We start from the raw sequence: 24,563 nt of genomic DNA, 5'->3' as shown, positions 1-24,563 counted from the left end.
TTCATCGAACTTCATCCTGGCCCAAGTGATCAGCTCATCTAGCCTCTTAAGCAGCCTGGATGTGCATGGGGCAGCTCGTGACAGGCAGGTGATGTCATCCATATAGCCGGACCCCACCTCCACCTGCTAATAATATTTAATCACTAATTTAATTCACATCTTTATACTAAAAATGATCAAAGAGCAAAGAAAGCACACCCGTGTTTCCTCTAAGAAAACTTGCTGCTGGTCAACATGGCTGGAAATGATGAAGTTTACCAGACAAAAATCTCGTTTTTGTGTTTATTATGCATTGAAACGTGTTTGCAGATGTTGAGCTACATATAGGCTAATTATTAGGCTAGTCGTCACTCTGACAAAATTAGTTTTAAAATGTATTTCTCTCTTTTTTATCCATTATGTTTTATTTTATTTTTCTTCCCTTTGTAGCACTTTACGATTTCTTTCAAAATATATATATATATATATATATATATATATATATATATATATATATATATATATATATATATATATATATATATATATATATATATATATATATATAAAGGATGGAAGGAGATATATTTAAACAGGCTAAACCTGTTACAGATCCACCATGTCATCACTACATTTCCCATCATCCTCCCTGGCCCTCACCTGCGTGCAATCCATCATCACTCACACCTGCTCTTTGTTTGCTCTCATTACTCCACTACTGAAGCACACACCTCGCCTCAGTCAGTTTTCTGGTCTTGTTTTATCTTACTCTCCAGACGATTGGCCAAGTGACCAATGTGACGCCTGGGTTTCCCTCCAGTGATCTCCCTTCTCCAGACTTCCTGAGTGCTCCATCGAGGTCTAACGAGGTGTGTGCTTTATTCAGCTTAATTATCTGTCAGATTCAGAAGATTGGCCTGACTATTCTTCACTGCAGCGGTTTGCATTCAACTGACTTCTCTGAATGAATCTGATATACTCGAGTGTTGTCAAATCACCCTTACACTGCATTCTCCCTGTCTCCGAGTGTGTTTTCGTACACAACCTATTTGCTTTTTTTATTCTCATGGCTAGGCCTATAACAAATACAAGCCCAAATTAGGGGTATGCAATATTTACATATCTGACCCTGCTTGTCACCTACTTGTTCAAAACCATCACTTTAGCTAAGTTTGTACCATTTGATCCGTAAAATTAATTTTTGTTCAATAAATATACTGCCATTTAAATAGGCCTAGCCTCTGTTCCTTTTAAAAATAGCCTACAGAAACTGTAGCCACTTCTATTTTCTTTCTTTTACATTCTTTCATTAATGAAAAAATGTTTGCTTTCATTAACTTGAACAAAAACAAAACATTAACCAGATCATTCTCAATTTATTCAACAATTTTATCGACTGAACAATTTAAGTTAAATCGGCATGCCATACACAGCGGTCTAGTTTTCTGCATCCTCTCCCAGTCTGACTCCTTACACTCAGCCAGCGGGATACAGGGAAGAATAACTCTGGGTTTGAACTAAATTTAATATTATAAATATAATATTATTTATTTCCTTTTTGTTATGATAGGACGCCGTGGGTAGACAAGAAGCGAAGTGGTAGAGAGAAAGGTCCGCAACATCCATTAGGATTTGGTCTTGGTTATTAAGTTTTAGTGCTAAAATGCTTTGTGAAATAGCTTCTTCTAAATCGGCAAGTTAGGCGCTAATTTTAGCCTCAAGATGTGAATACGGCCAGTTATAGATTGCTGTAGCCTAATTTATATATAGCCTACTATTTTTTTTTTTTTTGCCAAATAAATCAACAGTTTATTTTATTTCATTTTTTTTAAACGATTCAGTATTAAATACTACTTGGCCAGTGGAAATATGTAGAATTAATCTTCTTTGAAATTTTTCAGTATTTTGTCAAATTGATTTGTCGTATAGTTATTCTAAAACACGGCAATACTGATTGTTGGCAGTGTATATGTGACGGCACATACTCATATTTTCCTCATGTTAAACATGGTATCACGTGGATGGATATGCATGGAAATGATATTCAGATGAGTTTATGCATTGTAAAACTATATTAAGCTCCTTATGACTAGGCTATATGGTAATTTCGGGAAGGAAATGCAATGTTCCGTTGACTGGGGTTTATAAAGGTTTCATAAATTTGAGCACATTCTTTTAGGATGAAAAAGTTCTGAAAGCCAGCTGATGATTCATCAGCACATCGTCAGTTTTTCCGTGGCGTGGTGGAAGATGTTCTGCTCCAGTCAGACATGGAGAATTACGCCCAGGGACGTAGGCCTACTGGGACTGAAATTCAGCCCGGGACTTTAAGACGGAGAGGCCTTTTACGCGAGTGCCTTTGGTGCAAGAGCAGGATTTTTGCAGTTATTTTCATTCTAATAGTGTTTTTTTTGGTATAAAGACAATCAAATTTCGCTGAAGACCTTCAAGAAACACCTACCTCCTCGGGTTGTATAAGCAAGTAACCACTGCACTAGACAAAACAACCAGGACATTTTTGTGATTTTAATCGTTCTTTTTATTATTAAACGCGTCCCAAACCTAACCAAGTAAATTCCTTTGAGCGAATCGGATGTCAGGACAGGAAATACGAGGATCAGTCCAAGTTGGGAGGGGCCGCTCGTATCCCTCCTCAAGATTGGAAGTATTGGTTTGGCCCAGTCTGAAACACACGGACACGGACACACACACTGACACACAGCTGCGGTCCGCTGCAGCTGAGCAGCCGGCCACAGGCCGATACGGTAATGTTACGTATCTCATAGGCCTATTAAAAAAAAAAAAAACCGTTTTGCCCAGCGGCCGTTCGGGATTGTTCCCGGTATTCCCGATTGCCAATCCGCCCCTGATTACGCCAGTGTTTGTATAACCCCAATGAATCACGGATACGAGGAGCTGGGTAACACATGACTTTACTGGTCACACACACCGTCAGTCTAATAAGCCATCACACATAGACCCAAATCCCACCCCACGCTGGCGTGTCACACCACTGGACAGGGCTGGGCTGGGGCTAAAATTCGGCTCTGGCATACCCAGCACATCCGGCCCATATTGTGACTGTTTTTGCTGGCGTTGGGGCCTTAAATTGGAGTATACAAATAAAACTAGGACAACCAAGCCATTTTGTTTAGGCTACCATTTGAATATTGTAAGAACAAAAAAAGACTCAAATTATTTTATGCTACACAGAAAAAAATTCATTTAGGTTTGGAATGACATTAGGGTGAGTAAATGATCACATTTTTGGGTTGAACAATCATATTTTTCAAGAGTTAACACATCATTTAAGTAAGACACTGATATCTATCTTTCATGAGGCTATTAAATTTCATTAAATCTATTTAAAAAAAGTTAATAACTTTTCAAGAGGAAAAAAAGCTTTGTCCTTAATTCATGGGATCCAGATTTTAAAACAGTTTTATAGACTATAGTTTAACTGTAGGCCATTTTCATTTAAATGTAAGATCATGGTAGTCACAGGGTAAAAAACATAGACTGTAAAAACCTGGCTATTTCTTCGCTGTTAGCTGCAATGTAAATTATTCTGCTAAAGTGAAACGTTTGTGTGTGTTGCCGTTTTCCACTTTACCTCGTCATGAACACATGCTCGCGGCTGTTTTCAGCTGATTCAACACAGAACCTGTAATGTTTCCATATCATATGATTGTATAAAACTAAATTCTGAGTCAAAGTGCCGTATAGAGCAGTGTAAACGCAGCGTATGTTCGTAAGCGGCTGCGCTGTGCGGATATTCGCCTTTGCAGTTCCATGCGCTCAAATAATAAATAAATAAATAGAAAAAAGCGCCTAATATGGAGGGGAGATCTCTCTCGCTTCGGCTTGTCAATTCAGAAGACAAACCAATGGGCCGCTGTCGCTGCATGTTGTCAGTGGTAGGCAAAAAAAAAAAAAAAAAAAAATTAAAACACTACCGGCCCCAAAGTGCCGGTAGGCTATGCCAGATTACCAGTCCAGCCCAGCCACTGGAGATTTAACGTCACATTCCATACACGACAGAATCAGACGTCACATCCACTGGCGTTATATAATCATAATGGCAGGGGGAAGTCCGCTAAAATGGGTCACGTTTTGGTAAATGATAATGCATACAATAAGCTTTAAGCCTATTAGATCTAATAATATATTTATAAATTAGCATGGACCTCTTAAATATGTAGGCCTTTAGGCTACATTTTAAATGTGGAAAAAGTATAATTTTTATAAAATTGAGTAGGCTATCAGCAGGTTCCTTCTCGAGCCACGGCAAAATGGGCTAATAACGCAGATCATTTCGGTTGAAATCATTTATTTGTTTACAGTAAAGAAACACTTGTCTTTAGTGTGCCATAATAAATGTATTTCATCAAACAAAGTTTTTCTCTCAATAAAAATGCAACTAAAAATGGTGTGTAATATTGTCAAACATTTTGTTGAAGATAAGAACATCTTTGACCAAAATACAAAACAACTAAACATCCACAATTCCTCCACTGGTTTTCTTGACATTCATTGCTTTTAATTTCTCTTCTCTCTTATCCGTTTCATTTATTTGCTTGTCCTTCATGCCATAGCCTACTGTCTGCAAATTCAATTTTTCTTTTAAAAGACTGTTAAGATTTTGGTAACTTTACAATACAGGTGCACTAATATGCATAAATTCATGCTTGACTAATGCCCTCATTGTTGTGAAGGAGCTCACCGGATTGGTTATTACATTTAGGCTACTTCTGTAACTTTCGATTTCAGTTCCAGATGAGTCGATTGATTTCTCCAGCATGTTTAAGTTGTGCGTAGATGATAACATGTAAGTCCTTTAATACATTTCTCTATCGAATTTCGCATAAGATTAATAATTACAACAACGTGAGTTCGTTTTTTCTGTGAAGGAATGGTCTATGCTTAAATCTAGTCTAAGACGTTTGTTTAATAGGTGCATTATTCTAAATACACTAGTTTATTATAAAAATGATCACTGAATAATGTTTAATAAGTTTATTGATCCATTCTGTAATTGTATGTAGGCTAGTTTATAGCTTATTGTTTAATGACTGAAAGATGTCTCGGGTTATTCCGTTTATGAGCGCTATGCGCCACCTAGTGGAGAAAGATGAGCCTACTACACTAAATGTTTTGTTTATTATAGAACAACATCTGGATAAATGACCGTTTATGTTTATGATGGAAATGTTTGATATTAGCTAATTCTTGTTTACACACAACACAACATACTACCTCAGATACCATGTCTGATAAGATAATGCCACGCAATGCCCTGTGGTGCAATACAGTCCAGTACAATCAGTAACTCTCATAAACATTTAATGTATGATTCATGAAGAACTAAACCATTTATTAATGATTACTAGATCAGCAACTAATGACGATTCTACATGATTAATAGATTAAGTAATATATGAATTGCTAATGGTCTTGTGCCTCAACAAGTAGTCATAACATGATACCTTTGCAAATCATAATACACCCATTCTAACACTAATTTACATGGTCAAAGAATGTTATTATGGAATTAATAGCAATTCATATATTAATTTGGTACAGCCCAGGACATGGTGTGTCATTCATTGATAGGCTTGTTCGAGATCCATCTGTGTTGCGCAGACCGATCGTTGTATGAAATCAAAGTACCGCGAGAGAGATTCAAAAGCATAAGGAGTAGTTTGCTCTACAATCGTTCTCGCGATACTTTGATGTCGTACACCGATCGGTCTGCGCAGCACAGATGGATCTCGAACAAGCCTGTTCTCTGTGTCATTGCCAATGGACCAGGGCCTGCTGGCAATTGTAGTTTTTTTTGTGTGTGTTCTGCCCTATTTCCTGTGCTCCTCCCTGTCCTTATCTAGGTGATGGACCTACCAGCTCCTCATCACTGTCAGGAGGAGCCAGCTGAGATTGTTTAGTTTGTTCCTTTGGCACTGTATTTATCACTCATTTATTGTAAATAAATCTCTTTAACTCTTATATTGTGTACTGAGTGCCTGGACAGAGACTGTTTAAACCTTCTCTTTGTTGCTGTTCAATTTTCTTTAAAACATTACTTCCCTTTCTCCCCTAGAAATCTAAAATAGGAACGTAACATAATCTATTAATCAATGTTCGTTAGTTGCTGATGCAGTAATCATTAATAATAAATGGTCGAGTTCTTCATGAGTAACTCATGAGTGTGCATGTCCTAAGATGACCCTTTTCACATATCGTTTTTTTTTTTTTTTTGAAGGAGCATTATTCATAAACCTTTGCTTTCTTGGTAAGCTACTTAGAATTGCTTTACCCTTATTAAAGATGAATGAAATGTACTATGTCAGGCTAACTTGCCTTACTCTGACAAGCTTCATAACACTGCTCTGCCTACCATAAGCTCAGACCAAACAAAACTCTTTTTACATGTCAAGCGTTGAAGCAACAATAAGATCGGATTAGATAATGTGATGGCTGTAAAAAATTGAAGCGATATGATGCAACAACCTTATTTGGCCTATTTTACCCGACCTCCTTATAATCATTCTCAAACTGAACTTGAGCTTTTTAGTCTCCCCAATAAATCAGCAAGACATTTTAACAAAGACTTTAACAAGACCCAGACTTTATAGGCTCAACCACGTTTTGAACTGTGAAATGTAATCTGTTGAACTGCTAAGATGATGGTTTTGTTTAAGATTTTGAGATTCTTTCAAGAAATGTTTTAGCAATTCAGAAAAAACCTGTTTGTTTATTATTTATTTGACAGGGACCATGTGCAAGTACATTAATCTTCCAAGAGAAAAGATGCTTCACACCAGATTTAGCTACAGCTAATTTCCATCCGCAGTCCCTGGGCAGATAAAACAATAAAATATATGCATCTAAACATCAATAACTCACTATCTATTTACAACCACATTTACAGTCATACTTCAGCCTAAACTAACCCTATACATACTGTCAACAATAAACCATTTAAAATTTCTACATTAAAAACTTGACTAACCCATAAACATAGTCAATGCTGGCATAACTGATTATCTAATAATACCTTTCTAACATTTTGCGAGAAGGACTTCAGATCAGAGGATAATTTCAGGTCGCTTTCACATCTCTAGTTCGGTTCATTTGGTCCGAACCAAGGGCAAACAATTATACATTGTTGCATTTTTCAGATTTTTTGGTTCCTTTTCACACCACACTGATTGCTTTGGTCCGAACTAGTTGAAACGAACCAAAACGCAGGCACGTGACAACATCCACATCACTCATTGGCCATGGCGTATTTCCTAAACTGCTTTTCGATTGGTCAGAATTGACATGTGGGAAAATTCCAACAGGAGAGGCAAAGCCAGCAAACTATAATAACACTATGGAGAGACGACTACGCGGGCCAGTTTTGTCCCTGGCCATAATCTACTACACGGTGTGTATTCACCACAGTATGCAAACAAAACATTTCTATAATGAAGCGCGGATGCGACGTGAAAACAACGTTCTAATGCACTGCAGACGGCGAGCGCGCATCGCTCGTCACTTCAAGAGGAGGCGTGCATTAATTATTAACTCTTGACATGCTCATCTTCCCGAAAATATTGCCAACGATCTATCAGGTAATAATATCATGCACACAATGTCAGCGCAGCTAACTACGGCAGCTGGTTCAGTCCAAAAATGATCAGTACTTTTGCAGTTGGTTCTGTTCGAGGTCGGGTCACGTTCTCACCACAAACAAACCGCTCCAGAGTTCGTTTGAAATCGTACCGAGACCAGCTCTTCAAGGAGGTCTCGGTACGCTTGTTTAGTCCGCTTTTGGTGCGCACCCGAGTGCGATTGCTGCTTTCAGACCTGACCAAACGAACCGCACCAAAGAGGGAAACGAACTCTAGTACGATTTAACCGAACTAAATGAGGCAGGTGTGAAAGCACCCTAAGGGTGCGTTCACACTTGTCATGTTTGGTTCGATTAAAACGAACCCTGGTGCGGTTGCTCGGTTAGTACGGTTCATTTGAACATATGTGAACGCTGCCATCCGAACCCTGGTGCGCACCAAACAAGCGGACCGAGACCGAGACCGCTAAAAAGATGAGTCTCGGTCCGCTTCCAAACGAACTCTGGTGCGGTTCCATTAATATATGAACGCAACACGGACCAAAGACATTAAACGGACCAAAAACAGGACGTAATGTCACAAGATGCGACGCATAGTCAGCTGATTTGACGACGCGGAAAGATCGGTGTATCCAAAATGAGTAACTTTAACATTAGAGGGCAAACCTGGAGCAACGAGGAAGAGCCTCATCAATATTTGGTCAGACGAGCATGTTTCGAAAATGCTAGAAAAAACACACAAAAAGCAGACCTGGCTCTTCTCATCAAAGTTCCTGTGTTGCCCATTATTAGCAGGAACAGACGACAGAACGGCCGTCTCTGTTCTGCACAACGGAGGGAATCCTGCTGCTGTTTTGAATGTTTTGAACATTTTATGAGCTCTTCATGAGTTCTCAGCGGGTAAAAATAATGCCACATGTACACGCATAAAATGATCACGTTTAATCCAGCACACAGCGTTGTTTTGAACATTTTATGAGCTCTTCATGAGTTCTCTGGTAAAAAATAATGCCATATGTGTTACACGCATAAAATGATGGCGTTTAATCCAGCACACAGCATTGTTTTGAATGTTGTGAACATTTCATGAGTTCTCTGGTAAAAAATAATGCCATATGTGTTACACGCATAAAAATCCCGCGCGTGTAATCCGCACACAGCATTGTTTTGAATGTTCGGTAAGCGAGCTCCTACGTCATAAGCCGACCAATCAGGTTGTTAGCGTCTCCCTGTGCCTTTGGTTCGGTAACTTTAGGTTCGCTGTTAAAAATGCCAGTGTGAACGCTAAGCGGACCAGGAGTATGTTTGTTTTTGTTTTTTGGTCCGGACCGAACGAACCGAACTACAAGTGTGAACGCACCCTAAGGGTGCTTTCACATCTCTAGTTCGGTTCATTTGGTCCGAACCAAGGGCAAACAATTATACATTGTTGCATTTTTCAGCTTTTTTGGTTCCTTTTCACACCACACTGATTGCTTTGGTCCGAACCAGTTGAAACGAACCAAAACGCAGGCACGTGACAACATCCACATCACTCATTGGCCATGGCGTATTTCCTAAACTGCTTTTCGATTGGTCAGAATTTACATGTGGGAAAATTCCAACAGGAGAGGCAAAGCCAGCAAACTATAATAACACTATGGAGGGACGACTGCGCGGGCCAGTTTTGTCCCTGGCCATAATCTACTACACTGTGTGTATTTACCACAGTATGCAAACAAAACATTTCTATAATGAAGCGCGGATGCAACATGAAAACAACGCATCGCTCGTCACTTCAAGAGGGGGCGTGCATTAATTATTAACTCTTGACATGCTTCCATCTTCCGAAAATATTGCCAACGATCTATCAGGTAATAATATCATGCACACAATGTCAGCGCAGCTAACTACGGCAGCTGGTTCAGTCCAAAAACGATCAGTACTTTTGCAGTTGGTTCTGTTCGAGGTCGGATCACGTTCTCACCACAAACGAACCGCTCCAGAGTTCGTTTGAATGCGTACCGAGATCCAGCTCTTCAAGGAGGTCTCGGTACGCTTGTTTGGTGCGCTTTTGGTGCGCACCCGAGTGCGATTGATGCTTTCAGACCTGACCAAACGAACCGCACCAAAGAGGGAAACGAACTCTAGTACGATTCAACCGAACTAAATGAGGCAGGTGTGAAAGCACCCTAAGACTATCTGGAAGTTTGTTCCATTCTTTAACAGCTTTGAATGAGAAGGCTGTCTGTGCAAAGGCAGAGCTTCTGTTCAGTAATCTGCAGTCATTTCGACTTGTGGACCTAAATGTGTTGGTAGTCTGTTCTGAGCAGAGCTGTACAAATCCCCTCAGTGTTGGAGGTGCGCTATTATTAAGAATCTTTTTTAAAATTATAATTAAATTCTCAAAATGTAATATATTTAACCGGTTAAAAATTTGACAATGATGATGTCTCAATGTTTTTTTTTTTTTATCTAATACCTTTACAGCCTGATTATGAAGGGATTTTAAAGGTTTTAATGTTGTTTCACTTGTTTGAGACCATCAAGAGATACAATAATTAACATGAGAAACAATCATTGCATCCAGATATATTTTTGCGGCATCATAAGTAAGCATATTTCGAATATGTTTAAAAACTGAGATGTTGTATTTTAAAATATTAGACATTTTTTTTATATGCTTTTTAAATCCTAATGTTGGTTCCAAAAGGACACCTAAGTATTTAAATTCATCTACTACTTTTATCTTCTTATCTTTTACAAAAACACATGGAAAGGTTGTTGGTTTTCTAATTTTAGTGAAATACATTGTCACCGTTTTATCTACATTAAGTGTAAGCGAAGCAGAGGTGAGCCAGTCAGCGATGTTATTCATGACCTTAGTTAATTTATCAGCGACACTAGTAGCGTCATTTCCATGTGCATAAATAATAGTGTCATCCGCATACATTTGAACATCCACCTCACCACACACTGTAGGGAGATCATTAATATAGAGTGTAAACAGCAGAGGTCCAAGAACAGAGCCCTGGGGGACACCTGTGTCACAAGCCTTATAGTAGACAGCATATTATTGACCCTCACACACTGTCCACTGCTGTGCACTGTTGGACAGTTTATAGTTGCTCAGTTTCTTCAGCAGCACTGAGTGGTTGACCGTGTCAAATGCTTTGCGAAGATCTAGAAACACAGTGCCAACGACCCCTCCCTTGTCCAGTTTAGTTTTTACCCCTTCTATAAAATGACAGCATGCAGTTTCAGTGGAGTGTTTTTTCCTATATCCAAATTGCATGGGATGTAGAAGATTATTTTTATTTAGATGTTCTAATAACTGTTCTTTAATTACTTTTTCAATGACCTTTGAGACAACAGGAAGTATGCAGATAGGTCTATAATTGCATACTTCATATCTATTACCGGTTTTAAAAACTGGCGTGATAATTACATTTTTAAAAACAGTGGGGAACATATTTTCTTCGATTGATTTATTAGTCATATAAGTAATAGGAGTCATTACAATATCTTTGTCTTTTTAAGATTGAACTATTAAGCCCCCAAATATCTTTACATTTGGAGTTTGTCAGTGATTCTAAGATTTTGTATATTTTAGATTCATTGATTGGTTTGAACTTCAAAAAACTTGGATTATTATCAATAAATGGATCAGATATTTGATAATTAGTACAATTGTAATATTTGCCAAGTTCATTAACTGATTCTATAAAATAATTGTTGAAATAGTTGCAAATTATTTGTGGATTGTTTTCAAGATTTTCATTTACATTAATTTCCATTTTCTGGCATTTAAAATGTTTTCGTCCAGTGACTTTATCAACAGCTTTCCAAAGTTTTTTAGTATCACCTTTTGCTTGTTCAATCAAACTCATATAAAAGTTTGCTTTCGTCTCTCTTAACAACCTTATAACCTTATTTCTAAGCTCCGTATATAAAATTCGATCAGTCATGTGACCTGTTTTCAAGGACTTTTTAAGTGCTGTATCTCTTGACTTCGTTAGATTCCATATGGACTCATTTATCCAAGGCAAGAATTTTTTTTTTGGATTTATTCTTTAAATGGGATTGTTTAGAATATTTGGATAAAAGTTCATGGAATGTTTTTAAAAAATCATTACATGCTGACTGACAATTTTTACCAGATGTTAATTGTTTCCATTCAATTTTTTTGTATTTCATTATGAAACAGTTCTATATCTTTCTTGGGAATATAAGAAGCCACTGAATCACGGTCAATTGAATTAAAATGTTGATATCTCATTTTTGATAATTTCCTAACCATTAAAGTAAGATTATGGTCAGACAAGCCTGTTATCAAATTATAGGTTTTGGTAATTCGTTCTGCGTGATTAGTAAAGATTAAGTCTATTAAAGTTTGGGACGAATTTGTTATTCGTGTAGGATGTTTTATCATTTGTGCCATCTGAAACTTGTTACTAATTTGTTTTAACTTTTTCTTGATACTCTTGTTCTGCCAATTTATATTAAAATCACCTGTAGTGATTATTGTTTAGAAATGTGTCCAAGTGTGGGTTTGACTTCTTATGATGGCATGGTAAATAAAGCGGAGGTGCTTTCTCATGACTGTGCTGGCTTGAAGAGGAAACTAAGAGGGAAAGGAAACTAGTCTCAGCATCAGACGTCACAGTTTCTGATACATACAGCACAGAATTGGAAAGACTTTGGGACTTTCTCTCTGTTAAGTCAACATCTGATTGACTTCTAGGATGTCCAGGAGGTGTGTGTGTGGGCATGTTTTTGTGACATGAGGACACAAATGTGTATAATGACATGTGTATGACACAGGTATTACAGGAGAGGGTGAAATATGAGGACATTACCCATGTCCCCACTTTTCAAAATGCTTATAAATCATACAGGGTGATTCTTTTTTGAGAAAGTAAAAATGCAGAATGTTTCCTGTGATGGGTAGGTTTAGGGGCAGGGGCAGTGTAAGGGGATAGAAAATACGGTTTGTACGGTAAAAACCATTACGCCTATGGAATGTCCCCATATGTCACAAAAACAAACGCATGTGTGGGATGTTCTTTAATGGTGCTTGGAAACAAAGTCGTTGTGGCACAAAACCCCCTCATGACCTCTTGGACGGTCCTTGGCCAATGAAAGCTACTATTCCAGCTCTTCTGCGGTCAGTCTGAAGCCAGCAAAATAGGACACTTTTTGGAAAACTGTATCTCTTGTATCTCCAACAAAAGAATATGAGTGTATTATATAATATATATGGCAAGCCGTTTTAGCTTAAATTGCTTCCTGTGTTACTCGTTGTATTGCATTTTAACTAGTAAGAATTCCAGTTACAGAGCTCTGCAATTGTAAAAATGTGTATTCATTAGACGCAAAACAGCAATATTTTAGCAATATTTTGCTCATTACAGTGAGGTGTTCTTTCTGCTGGGCATTGGGCCTGTCACCAGGGGTGTAGCACAAGATCCCGGGACCTATGCATTGGCAGTCCTGATGGGCCCCCATGTTCCCAAAATAAAATAGGCAGTGGCTATTTGCACGAGCGAAAATAGCATATTTTCTTAGCGATAATTGCTTATTACACTAAGTGCAAATTAAATAGCTGTACATACATTGCTGTCACTGGGGCTGTGTACCTTAAGGCAGGGGTTTTCAAACGTTGATGCCATGGACCCCCACATATGAAAACCTTTAATGAGGGACCCCCTTCCTAAAATCCATCAATAGGTTATATGTGACCCTGCTGACCACAAAAAAGGGTAAAAAAAATTTAAAATAAAGTTTTGTAATGTACTTGATCTTTAATATCCTTGTGATTTTTGGCATAAAAGAATCATCAAAATACATCAAAATACATTTAGAGAACCTCTGACAAAATCAGACAATGTTTTCAGATCATACACACAGCTGTGGTATCTTGTAAAGGTATATTAGGAACGAGCTGAGAGACATGTACCACAGTTTATACACACAGCTGTGGTATCTTGTAAAGGTATATTAGGAACGAGCTGAGAGACATGTACCACAGTTTATACACACAGCTGTGGTATCTTGTAAAGGTATATTAGGAACGAGCTGAGAGACATGTACCACCGTTTATCCAACTTTTATTCTTCGACCTCCCTGCACACACATCAACCTCCTTTCTCCTCACAGTGTTCAGTAACAGGACACATTTCCCCTTTTCTTTAAGGAATTACTCACTTAACCAGAGTACCCGCAACCGCCAATTAGCGGGAACTGCAGACTGGAGCAAGGGGCCATGAGGTCGGAAAGGAATGGGGCGTGCCGAGAGGTCTTTTTACAGTTATGCGGATCAGGAACGCGAAAAGCTTCCTGATCCGCATAAAAGCAAGCCATAAACTGAATCGCTATAATTACACAAGACAAAATACATTTCTTTCACTGTAAAAAAACAATAATGATATTGAGAATCAGGGCCGTACCCAGGATTTTCTAAATACAGAGGTCCAAATATGAACTTTGGAGGGTTTGAAAAAAATAAACATTTCCCTCCTTTACATATGCATTTTAAGACATAAGAAGATCAAAGAATCAGCTAACTGTAGCTTTAAAACCATGTCAGTGTGCAGTATAAATTATTTTAAGAAGACAACAGATTTTTATAAATGGGAATCTGGTTAAATGTTGCAAAAAAAATTAGACTCCAAATTAGAAAATCAGAAAATCTGTTTTGTTGTTAAATTGAGCCGACATATGTGTGACTCTGTCTTTGAAAACTTGGCTAAAGTAAATTTGTGATTTACATTATGTAAAGAACATTATTTGAACATATAACCTTGATATATTTAATGTTGAATGAGTAAGATCATGTCAAAGATAGAAATCAATGTGAAAATATAACCAATGAGTGAAATCAAGATGTGATGCTCCTAATCTCAATATTAGATTATGAGACTTTAGCCTGGATTTCACAGACCAGAATCACATTATGTGTAGCAATTAGGAATATATTGTAGGCTAATGCTTTTTCTATTCTGATCACAGTGGGCTACCTGCTCTTTCTGTCTCATCACCATCTTCTCTTTCTTTTTTTTCCCCAGTCTCCTTCTCTTGCCCTGTATCTTTTCTCTTTTCAAAGCTGAGCTTTGTTTGAAGCAGTCTTTTCATTTTCGTCTGAATTGGTAAAAACTAAGTTGTAAATGTAAAGTTACTGAAGGCTAACAAGAAAACCAGGTCAAGAAGACATTATTAGTTTGCATCCCTGATTATTAAGCGCTCTCGCGGTGTTGTGATGTCAAACATCAGTCGTTGTTCGAAGCGCCGGTTGGTAGTTGTGGCATTTGTCTCCTCCACTGTGATTGGACATTGATGTTCCCCCAAAGTTGAACTGTGGACGCTCAACGCGTAAAAGTGCACGAAACCTGCCAGCTGTTGGCGCTATAGAAAAGTGCGGCGCATCAATTGAAAACATACGCCGGGCGAGGCGAGAACACATGTTTGTACACGCCGCCTTAATAGGCTATTATTTTGCTACTTCTATTATGTACACCTCAGAGAATTACCGAGGTCCGGACCTCGGGGACCTCAATGGTGGGTACGGCCATAACTCGCGGCATACATTCACAACGCGAGTTGAGTCTGGCGCTTTTCAGTTCATGCCTTTGCAAGCTTAACTTTCATAGAAATTAATTTAAGAAGTTAAAACACTTACATTGTTCACCATAGCTCCGTTTAAAAGAGTGCCTCCAGCTGCCTGCTGAGCTCTCCATGCGAGCTGTGAGTGTGATCTCCATCCCTCATGCGTGAGTTCATAACATGCGGAAATGGCTCCCTCTGCTGGCTGTAGTCTTTAGCCTTATTCCAAACATTCCTCCTATGATGCAAATATCGTCAATTTGCATCATAGGAGGAATTTTTCCAGAAATAAAATGCATAAATCTCTTGTCTCGGGGGGATATGAGGGGGGAAAGCACAATCATTTGAATATACTCCAGGGTTTCTACTGATACAAAGCCATATGCTAATCACTGAAGTAACCCTTTAATTACTTACCGTTGCTATAGAGTAGGGGTAGAACGCATGGCATAAAGTTTTGACGCATATCGCGAGCATAGGTTCTAATCCGCCATTTTCCACACTCGCTCAACTCCCTTTCCCCATCACATATCAAAACGGAAAGGTATTTATTTTCAATAAAAAAATAGAAAATATTAGAAAAGGGGAAATTAAGCGTTTAATAATAAGTTTAAGTTTCTCGGTTAAGGGGTAGTGCTACGTCCACAGGGACGTAGGGATTTATTTTATTTTCTTCATTTGTGTGGATTCTGTTTTCTGTGCTTGTGTTCTGTTGTTCTTGCTCCTCCCACTGTCTGGCTCATGAGTGTCACCTGAATCCTGTTCCAGATCGTTAAGTGGAGAACAAAGGAACCCAGAGATTTCCAGTCAGCGAGAGAGACTGAGGTTTATCCTCTGCGGGAGGGACTGCCATCTTCTGATCCCAGTGCTGTTGTGTGCTTATATGGTGTATAGTGTTTTGCCTGTAGTGTCAGGTAAAGAGCTGTGAAGTGTCTCCGCTAAGTTGTGTATAACCAGTATAGTAAGGTGAGCTGTTACGTGTTACAGCTAATATTTGCACTCCTAAACCTTAACTCAATCTGAGCAGTGTAAATCAATGTGAGCTGTCTGTGAACATCAGCATTCTACTTTTATTTCCTTAATTTTCTCGCTGTAGGGAGGTGGAAGCCTTTTGCTTTAAGACCCACCTTTTCTCCTGTTTTGGGGTGTAGTAAGGGAGTTAGGTAATTGTTTCTGTATTTTCTTTTATTCATTTTTGGTAGGCAAGTTATTCTTAATCTTTCGTAAGAAAGTTTTGTTTGTTGTTTTGGCCTCTCCCCTCCTTAAGTCCTGTTTTTTAATGCTCATTGTTAATTTAATAAATCTTGTTATCTTGAAACTGGTGTCATTGAGCCGTGTGTGTCTGCCCTGGGACCTGGAGATGGCAGTTCTCTCATCCTCTCCCCGCAACTTTTTGTTACCCTCCTTTCCTGCCCCTAGACTAGATAATACAAAAAATGAATCATATTTATTTTATCAAGTTGTTTATTCTGTTATTTATTTTCCTATTATCAGATTTATTTATCTATTTATGTGTATATTTATTTATTTATTAATTTATTTACTTATTCATTCATTCATTCATTTACTTATTTTTAATTTGTGCAGGGTTGGTCCTCCATAGTGTTGCAACAAAAGTATATTTTTGTGTAAAAAGATAAAGAACTTAATTCTACAGAATGTGTAGCAATGCCATTTAAAATATGCCTAATAATAATAATCTTTACAAACAAATATCTTAGTTACTTAGGCACAAACAAAGTGAATGGGATGAAATGTTAAAGGTCATAGGGTCAGCCATCAAACACTAAACTGGACTAGATCCAAAAAGCACAAAGGGGTCTGAGACTACATTCCCTCTAAAGTGGACCAAATAGTAATCTAGAGTCCTCTTTGCAGGGACAGTGTGAACGTGAAGAGAACTAGGTCCTTTTTCTTTTGGTGAACCCTTGAACCCTATGGGCTAATTTTCATTTTTGGCTGAACTGTCCCTTTAAGGTCCTATATAACACTTTCAACACATTATGGGACCTTATAAAAAAGGTTCTGCTATTGTTAAAAGCCATTTAAGAGTGTACTTTCTGTGTTCTGTTCATCGTATTTATTTTCAAATAGAAGCAACCTCAGCAAACAATAGTCGTCATTTCACCGACTAGGTTTACGACAGCTTTGCTGTCCCACATAACATTCACTTAAAATGTAGACAAGTCAAATAAAATCGTAGATATTATTTGTCTCTCTGCATTTTTTTTTTTTAATTTAACTTAAAATGGAAATTACAACTCTCAACCAATAGATGGCAACTGTAGCCTGTGCTACTGGCAACGGCAGATATCGCGAAAACGTCTCGGGTTACGTATAGCCCCTTTCACACTGCGATTCCGGCAAATACACGGATAATGCGACCCGGCATTTGTTCCCGGGCCGCTAGATTTGGTCCATTCACACTGCCAGCGAAATGCCGTAATATGTGCGCTTTCACACACACCGCTTAACGGTCCCGGGTCGAGTTGACACGTGACATCCGGATGTGACGTATAATGGCGAGCGATCTCAGCTTCAGCGCGGATAGTAAGGAGCTCCGTGGTCTCGACTTGTGTCCAGTTTGCGCACATTTCTGCTTGTTTAATTTTAGTTTCTTTTGTATACGAACACTCTCTGCGTTTAAAACACAGACTAGCTCTTCTGGCACTGCAGGGTTGTGTTATTGAAAAAACAAGCTCTAGGAGTCGCACGATAACTACGTACACGTTGCGGCATTAGTTTCGGCTTTTGTTCACACAGCGCTCGTCCCGGGTCGAATACCGCAATGTTACTAGGTCCCCGACCCGGGTTCAATTCGGTAAGGCCATCCTTAAAAATATTTTGGTTTGCAGTAACAGTAAAAAAAAAATAAAAAAAAAAAGGGTCGGTAGGTAGGTCTTTTTTTTTTTTTTTATGTAAAAAAAAAAGTAATATTTTTGGTGATGGTGATTTACGTAGGTATGAATTTAAACAAATTAGCATATCATGACGTCACTGACTGGGTCTTCAAGCCGTGCCTTCGGGCGCATAGGCTAATTGCAGGCTATATAGACCACAAACAAATTGAAATATTTGTCAAAAACATGTTTATTGCATAAATTTCAGGTGCATTCATTAAGAAAAGGTTCCAACCACCAGCTAGCTGTCATTGACTCAAAGCTGTCAACCCTCCCTTTTTTCCGGGTTTCTCACGTATTTTAGCTCTTTTCCCGCTGTCTTCACGTTTTAGTATTTTCCTGTGATATGTTCCGTATTTTTACGCTCGATTGTGTTAACTCAGAACACGCAGCTATCTGTGTCTCTGAAGTGGCTTGCACTTCTTGCTAGACCAACGCATCTGGTGATTTAGACTAGTGCATTTGAATATTAAAAAGCAAAAAGTTGTTTTTATGAATTCAATTAATTAAGTAGCTATAACCTACTCTTTACTGGTAAATATTACAGTAAAAAAACATCACAGACACTGGTAGACCATTTTTTTCAGACATTTTATTTTTGTAATATTATATTTTGTCTCTGTTTTTTTGAAGAGACACTGCCCCTCTTTCCTCCTTCTTGACAGCCTACATTTAGAATAATAACTTAATGATTACTATTAACGTTAATGATGAAAAACGTCTAGAAATCGTGATTGTTTGGATTGTTTTTCCTGCCGTCGAGCCACAGCCATTCACTAAATCCCCGTTCAGTGTTTCCCAACCTTTTTTCAGTCATGGCACCCTTTTCTAATTGTGTGCCCCCCCCCCCCCCCCCCCAAAGATGCTAATAAACTAAACAATGCTTTTCAGATTTTTCAGGTAGGTCTAACATTAGTTTTTAGGTAGAGAAATTGAATAAATTAATCAAATGTAAAAACTGCACATTCAACTGTTTAAATTAAAAATTAATCCTTATTAAACTTACAAAAGCTATTCAATCAAGACAAGAGCAGTGAGTGATGTCTTTATCTTTTGTTTGATATTAAACAGACAGCAGTAAAGGCCCCTTTAAGACCTAATACAGGGATATGCTAGTCTTTCTCGACTGTATACAGTTCACTTATATAGGTGAACACAGACTATAGGTGTTTCTCAATGTCAAGGATGCTTCCTTGGAAGGACTGATCCTTCCAAGTCACTTCCTTCAGAGGCTGGGCGAGGATCCTCTTTAGCAATCGGAGAACACGTAAATGGAACAGGCTAGCAAGTGCGCGTCATTACGTCAGTGAAAAGGCTTATGTCTAACGTTATTTGTATTTTTTTTTTAAACATCAATACAGTAGTAATTTGTACCGGCATTTAAACGTTAAACTTTACTTATATTTATGGGGCGCCGTTTGTAAAGCGGCTCACGCTGAAAATAACAGCAACATTTTGTCACATTTAGCTACAAACAATGTTTAAAAAACTGGTATGAATTTTTGACGGTCACTTTTTAGCACATTTACAACAATATTTGTCAACTTAGAGATATTTAAAATAGTTAAATCTAAATATTAAATGTTACAACTAAATGTTAAATGTTAAATCTAAATGTTAAATCTAAATGTTAAATATAAATGTTAAATATAAATGTTAAATATAAATCTAAATGTTAAATATAAATGTTAAATCTAAATCTAAATGTTAAATCTAAATATAAATGTTAAATATAAATGTTAAATCTAAATATAAATGTTAAATATAAATGTTAAATATAAATGTTAAATATAAATCTAAATGTTAAAACTAAATGTTAAATCTAAAACTAAATGTTAAATCTAAATCTAAATGTTAAATATAAATGTTAAATCTAAATCTAAATGTTAAATCTAAAACTAAATGTTAAATCTAAATCTAAATGTTAAATCTAAAACTAAATGTTAAATCTAAATCTAAATGTTAAATATAAATGTTAAATCTAAATCTAAATGTTAAATATAAATGTTAAATCTAAATCTAAATGTTAAATCTAAATGTTAAATATTAAATCTAAATCTAAATGTTAAATCTAAAACTAAATGTTAAATCTAAATCTAAATGTTAAATCTAAATCTAAATGTTAAATCTAAAACTAAATGTTAAATCTAAATCTAAATGTTAAATCTAAAACTAAATGTTAAATCTAAATCTAAATGTTAAATCTAAATCTAAATGTTAAATCTAAATGTTAAATCTAAATGTTAAATCTAAATGTTAAATCTAAATCTAAATGTTAAATCTAAATCTAAATGTTAAATCTAAATGTTAAATCTAAATCTAAATGTTAAATCTAAAACTAAATGTTAAATCTAAATGTTAAATATAAATGTTAAATATAAATGTTAAATATAAATCCAAATGTTAAATATAAATGTTAAATATAAATGTTAAATATAAATGTTAAATATAAATCCAAATGTTAAATCTTGTAACAAAAACGACTGAGTTTAATGTCTCGGGGAATAATTAACTCAAAAGGGATTCAATATTCAATATTCATGACTTTATGAATATAATTTGCTAGTCGTTCATTACGTATTTAAATTTTCCGATAAGGAAAAATGTTTAATTAAATACCTGTTTAATTAAGTAACTAAGTACATTTACTTGAGTACTGTACTTAAGTACACTTTTTGAGTATCTGTACTTTACTGGAGTATAATTTTTTTCAGGATACTTTTACTTCACTACATTTGAAAGACAAATATCGTACTCTTTACTCCATTACATTTCTATCAAGGTCGAAGGTCGTTTCTGTAGCAGCTCTGAAAGTCGGTGGATGATTTTTTTCCTTCTTTAAAAGTTTTTTTTGTTGTTGTTGTTTCAGACAGTCTGTCAGGAATCCCTCTTATAGTCATATACATTTCCCCAACTTTTTTTGAACACTGATCAGTTCATAACAAAATGGAAGAAGACGGTTCTTAGGCACAGTGTGTGCACCCATTTCAGTTTTTAGTTTAGTTGGCATACACTTGTTGCATGTCTTATAAAATATTTAAAAATATAAACATCTGGGAGAAAGAGAAGAGTAAAGTTGGGAGAATATCATAATTGTATCAGTGTATTGGATCTGTGCATTCGGCCTTAAAGTGACAGCAGCTTTGTAAAGAGCTTTGTAACTTATACAAGTATTTAAATGAGTTTAAGTTAGTCGTATGCTAGTATGTCAGATGGAGCGTCACTGACTGGCTTAAACCATGATGGCATAATGTGCATTTATACAACAATAATAAAATAATGCATTGGAATAAAAAAGGAAATTTAATTTGATACTTAAGTACTTTTGAAAACAAATACTTCTGCACTTTTACTTGAGTAAAAATCTGTTTTTACAACTTTCACTTGTAACGGAGTAATATTTGACCAGTAGTACTTTTACTTTTACTCAAGTAATAGAGTTGTGTACTTTGTCCACCTCTGCTGATGGAGGACAGAGGCAGTCACAATGATAAAGACATTTAATTTAATACCAGAGTCAGAGTGCATTTTGTAAAAAAAAGAAGCATAAAATACAACATCTCTCTTTGTTTACTTTGCCAATCTCAACCCTGTTTTTTGAATGCTGGGCATATAAACATTAAAACACATTAAATATGATGCTAATATTTTGCTAATGTCTCTTCAGGCCCCCACCACTTACAATTACGCACCGGGGCCAGCCACACCCACCACCTCCACTGGGACATCATACCGCTCGGTATACTCGCATACTCAAGTAACATAGCTGGCTGTTTGTTGGTTTTTTAATTTGTGTGGTGTAATGTTTCAGCATTAGTTCCAATCATTATGGCATATTTTACACAACACCAGTGTTTTGATTTAATAAATTGCTTATTGACAATAAAAGGTTAATGATCCACCTGGTAATCGATCAGTAGAGACCCCATGATGGGTTGATGATACTATCAGTTAGTTGCTGTGCATCTACAGTTTGCATTCACAATTAACGAAACCTTATTGCTCTCTTGTAATGCACAAGTGTCTGTGTTTTCATTGATTTCAGGTTCCCTTTCCATCAGTTCATCAAAGGACTACTACACACTCACGTTTTGTCAGAAAAAACAAAGCCTGCAAACATTATACAAGAGATGTTGTGTGCTTGCCTTTTTCGTCAGCATCAACATTCCCCATTCCAAGGGGAGACTCAAGAGCAAATTTTGCACGAGATGGCCTTATTGTCATCAATGTAGTAGAAATGTGAAATTATTTTTGAATTTTGTGCCTCTAGACTGAGAAAAGACAGAAAATGTATTTTTGTCTCATGGGGATGAAAGACTACAATTCCCAGAATGCTTCGCTGCCCTGCGAGGCCATTCCCAAAGCCACCTACTTCATTACTGTGACTGAGTTGGAGAAGACATTACAATTAAAAACTGAACGTGTCTGTTCAATATAATGAGTCACCGCGCGAGTATCACAGCACTGAGCACTAACTGCAGGAGTGATGAGAGCTGAGGTAATCGCGACTACACTCGCGGCATACATTCACAACACAAGTTCAGTCTGGCGCGGTTCAGTTCATGCCTTTGCAAGCTTGACTTTCATAGAAATTAATTTGAGAAGTTAAAAGACTTACATTGTTCACCATAGCTCCATTTAAATGAGTGCCTGTAGCTGAGCTGAGCTCTCCCTGCGAGGAGTGTAATCTCCATCCCCCATGCGCAGATTCAAAACATGCGGAAATGGCTCCCTCTGCTGGCTGTAGTCTTTAGCCTTCGGGCAAACATTCCTCCTATGATGCAAATATCGTCAATTTGCATCATAGGAGGAATTTTTCCAGAAATAAAATGCTTAAATCTCTTGTCTCAGGGGGATATGAGGGGGGAAAGCACAATCATTTGAATATACTTCAGGGTTTCTACTGATACAAAGCCATATGCTAATCACTGAAGTAACCCTTTAAGTGAAATGCACAGTCTACATAGTAGTTTTGTAAATGTTGTTGGGTAAATGCAGTAATTTGAGAAAATAACATTTGATCTGTAATATTTAGGTTCAACATGCAACCTTGCAAGATGATTTGGAGAAAGCAGTCAGCTGCTGTGACTCATGGCGAGATCAAGTAGAGGGGCTTCCACTCATAGTCACCATGGCCAACAGAGATGTGTTTGTTAAAAATGCAGTTCTATACCATACTGTTGTGCAACGGCAGAGCTGTCTTGATCAACTCATTGATGGCTTGTTCCACTATGGAGTAAGATTTACCTCACAGTTCTGTATCATCTTTGATTATCTTTATGGCATTAATGGTGTTGAATTTCCCTTCAGGTTTTATCACTCCTGAGAGAGAACACCAGCTTGCGTGTGCTGCTTGACATACCAGGAGAGGACAAAAGTCAAGAAGCTGATTTTGTAGCTGGTATTCAAACCAAGCTACTCTGTACTGGGGAGCAACAGAAGAGCTAAGGAGGAGTTGATAGTGATCAAATTTAGGGAGTTTCTCCAATGTGTTGAAATGTGTTGAAAGTAAGTACCGGTATGTCTCTCTCGCTCTCTCGCTCGCTCGCTCTCTCGCTCGCTCGCGCCAAGCAGAGAACGGTTTTATCTTATGAGTAAAGGCCAGCGGGTAAATTAAGCCAAGGTGAGATGTTTGACAGAGGCAGATTATCGAAAAAAGCTAGTAGCAAATCTCTACTGGCTACCTTTAGCTAGTTTAGTTAGGCTAGCCTTGACAAGAATCCAATGCTACGTGATTTGGAAAACATAACGTTACTTACCGAGATGGCCTGTGTTGGCCCTGAGGCGGTTGCTGTCGTTGTTGACACATTTTGAATTGCCGCCAGGACGGCTCTACGGATGCTCTCGGCTAACGCCGAATCGTTGGACATCTTGAACGACAGCCGTACCTGGTCAGGGGCTGGCGGGGAAATGGGCTCTTGTGGCGTTTAAGCATGCGAAGGTGATTGAGAGTGATGGCATGATGAGTGAAGACATAACATTCAGTCAAAGTGAGACCCCTCGTGGCTGCTATTATGACTACAGGTCATCATAAGTCCCGCACTTTTCATAAAAGTGACGCTAGCCTAACTTACTCTTCAAATACAGTTTCTCCAAAAGTGTTTATTATTTAGGTAGTTATTATGACGATAATCCATGTCCAAGAGTCAATTTCCAGTCAATTATTTGTATTCGTTAGTCATTTGACACGATGCTATAAACACACACTGACCTCTTCGAGCTTTTATTTTGGCACTTTCGGTTCTCGGCATTTTGAATTTGCATTAGTTAAATATTTAGTTTGACCCGAAACATTTAGCTTCAACATTTAGATTTAACATTTAGATTTAGATTTAACATTTAAATTAAAAATTTAGATTTAGATTTAACATTTAGATTTAACATTTAGATTTAACATTTAGATTTAACATTTAGATTTAGATTTAACATTTAAATTAAAAATTTAGATTTAGATTTAACATTTAGATTTAACATTTAGATTTAGATTT

At 37.2% G+C, this 24,563-nt stretch overlaps 1 long non-coding RNA gene across 2 annotated transcripts; it reads left to right on the top strand.

Moving 5' to 3' along the window:
* Window positions 1-740: 740 nt before the first annotated feature.
* Window positions 741-24,318, top strand: LOC137039398 (uncharacterized). Of its 2 annotated transcripts, XR_010897631.1 has the most exons (4): window positions 21,740-21,814; window positions 22,121-22,573; window positions 23,111-23,311; window positions 23,386-24,318. It is a non-coding gene; the product is annotated as an uncharacterized lncRNA (long non-coding RNA). The 2 variants fall into 2 exon arrangements; XR_010897632.1 differs by lacking the exons at window positions 21,740-21,814; window positions 22,121-22,573 and adding an exon at window positions 741-848.
* Window positions 24,319-24,563: the final 245 nt, after the last annotated feature.

This window comes from Pseudorasbora parva, chromosome 14 (genome assembly GCF_024679245.1).
Source record: "Pseudorasbora parva isolate DD20220531a chromosome 14, ASM2467924v1, whole genome shotgun sequence".
Taxonomy (NCBI): Eukaryota; Metazoa; Chordata; class Actinopteri; order Cypriniformes; family Gobionidae; genus Pseudorasbora; species Pseudorasbora parva.
The sequence above is the reverse complement of the archived record's forward strand: the minus strand, read 5'-3'. Positions and strand labels throughout refer to the sequence as shown.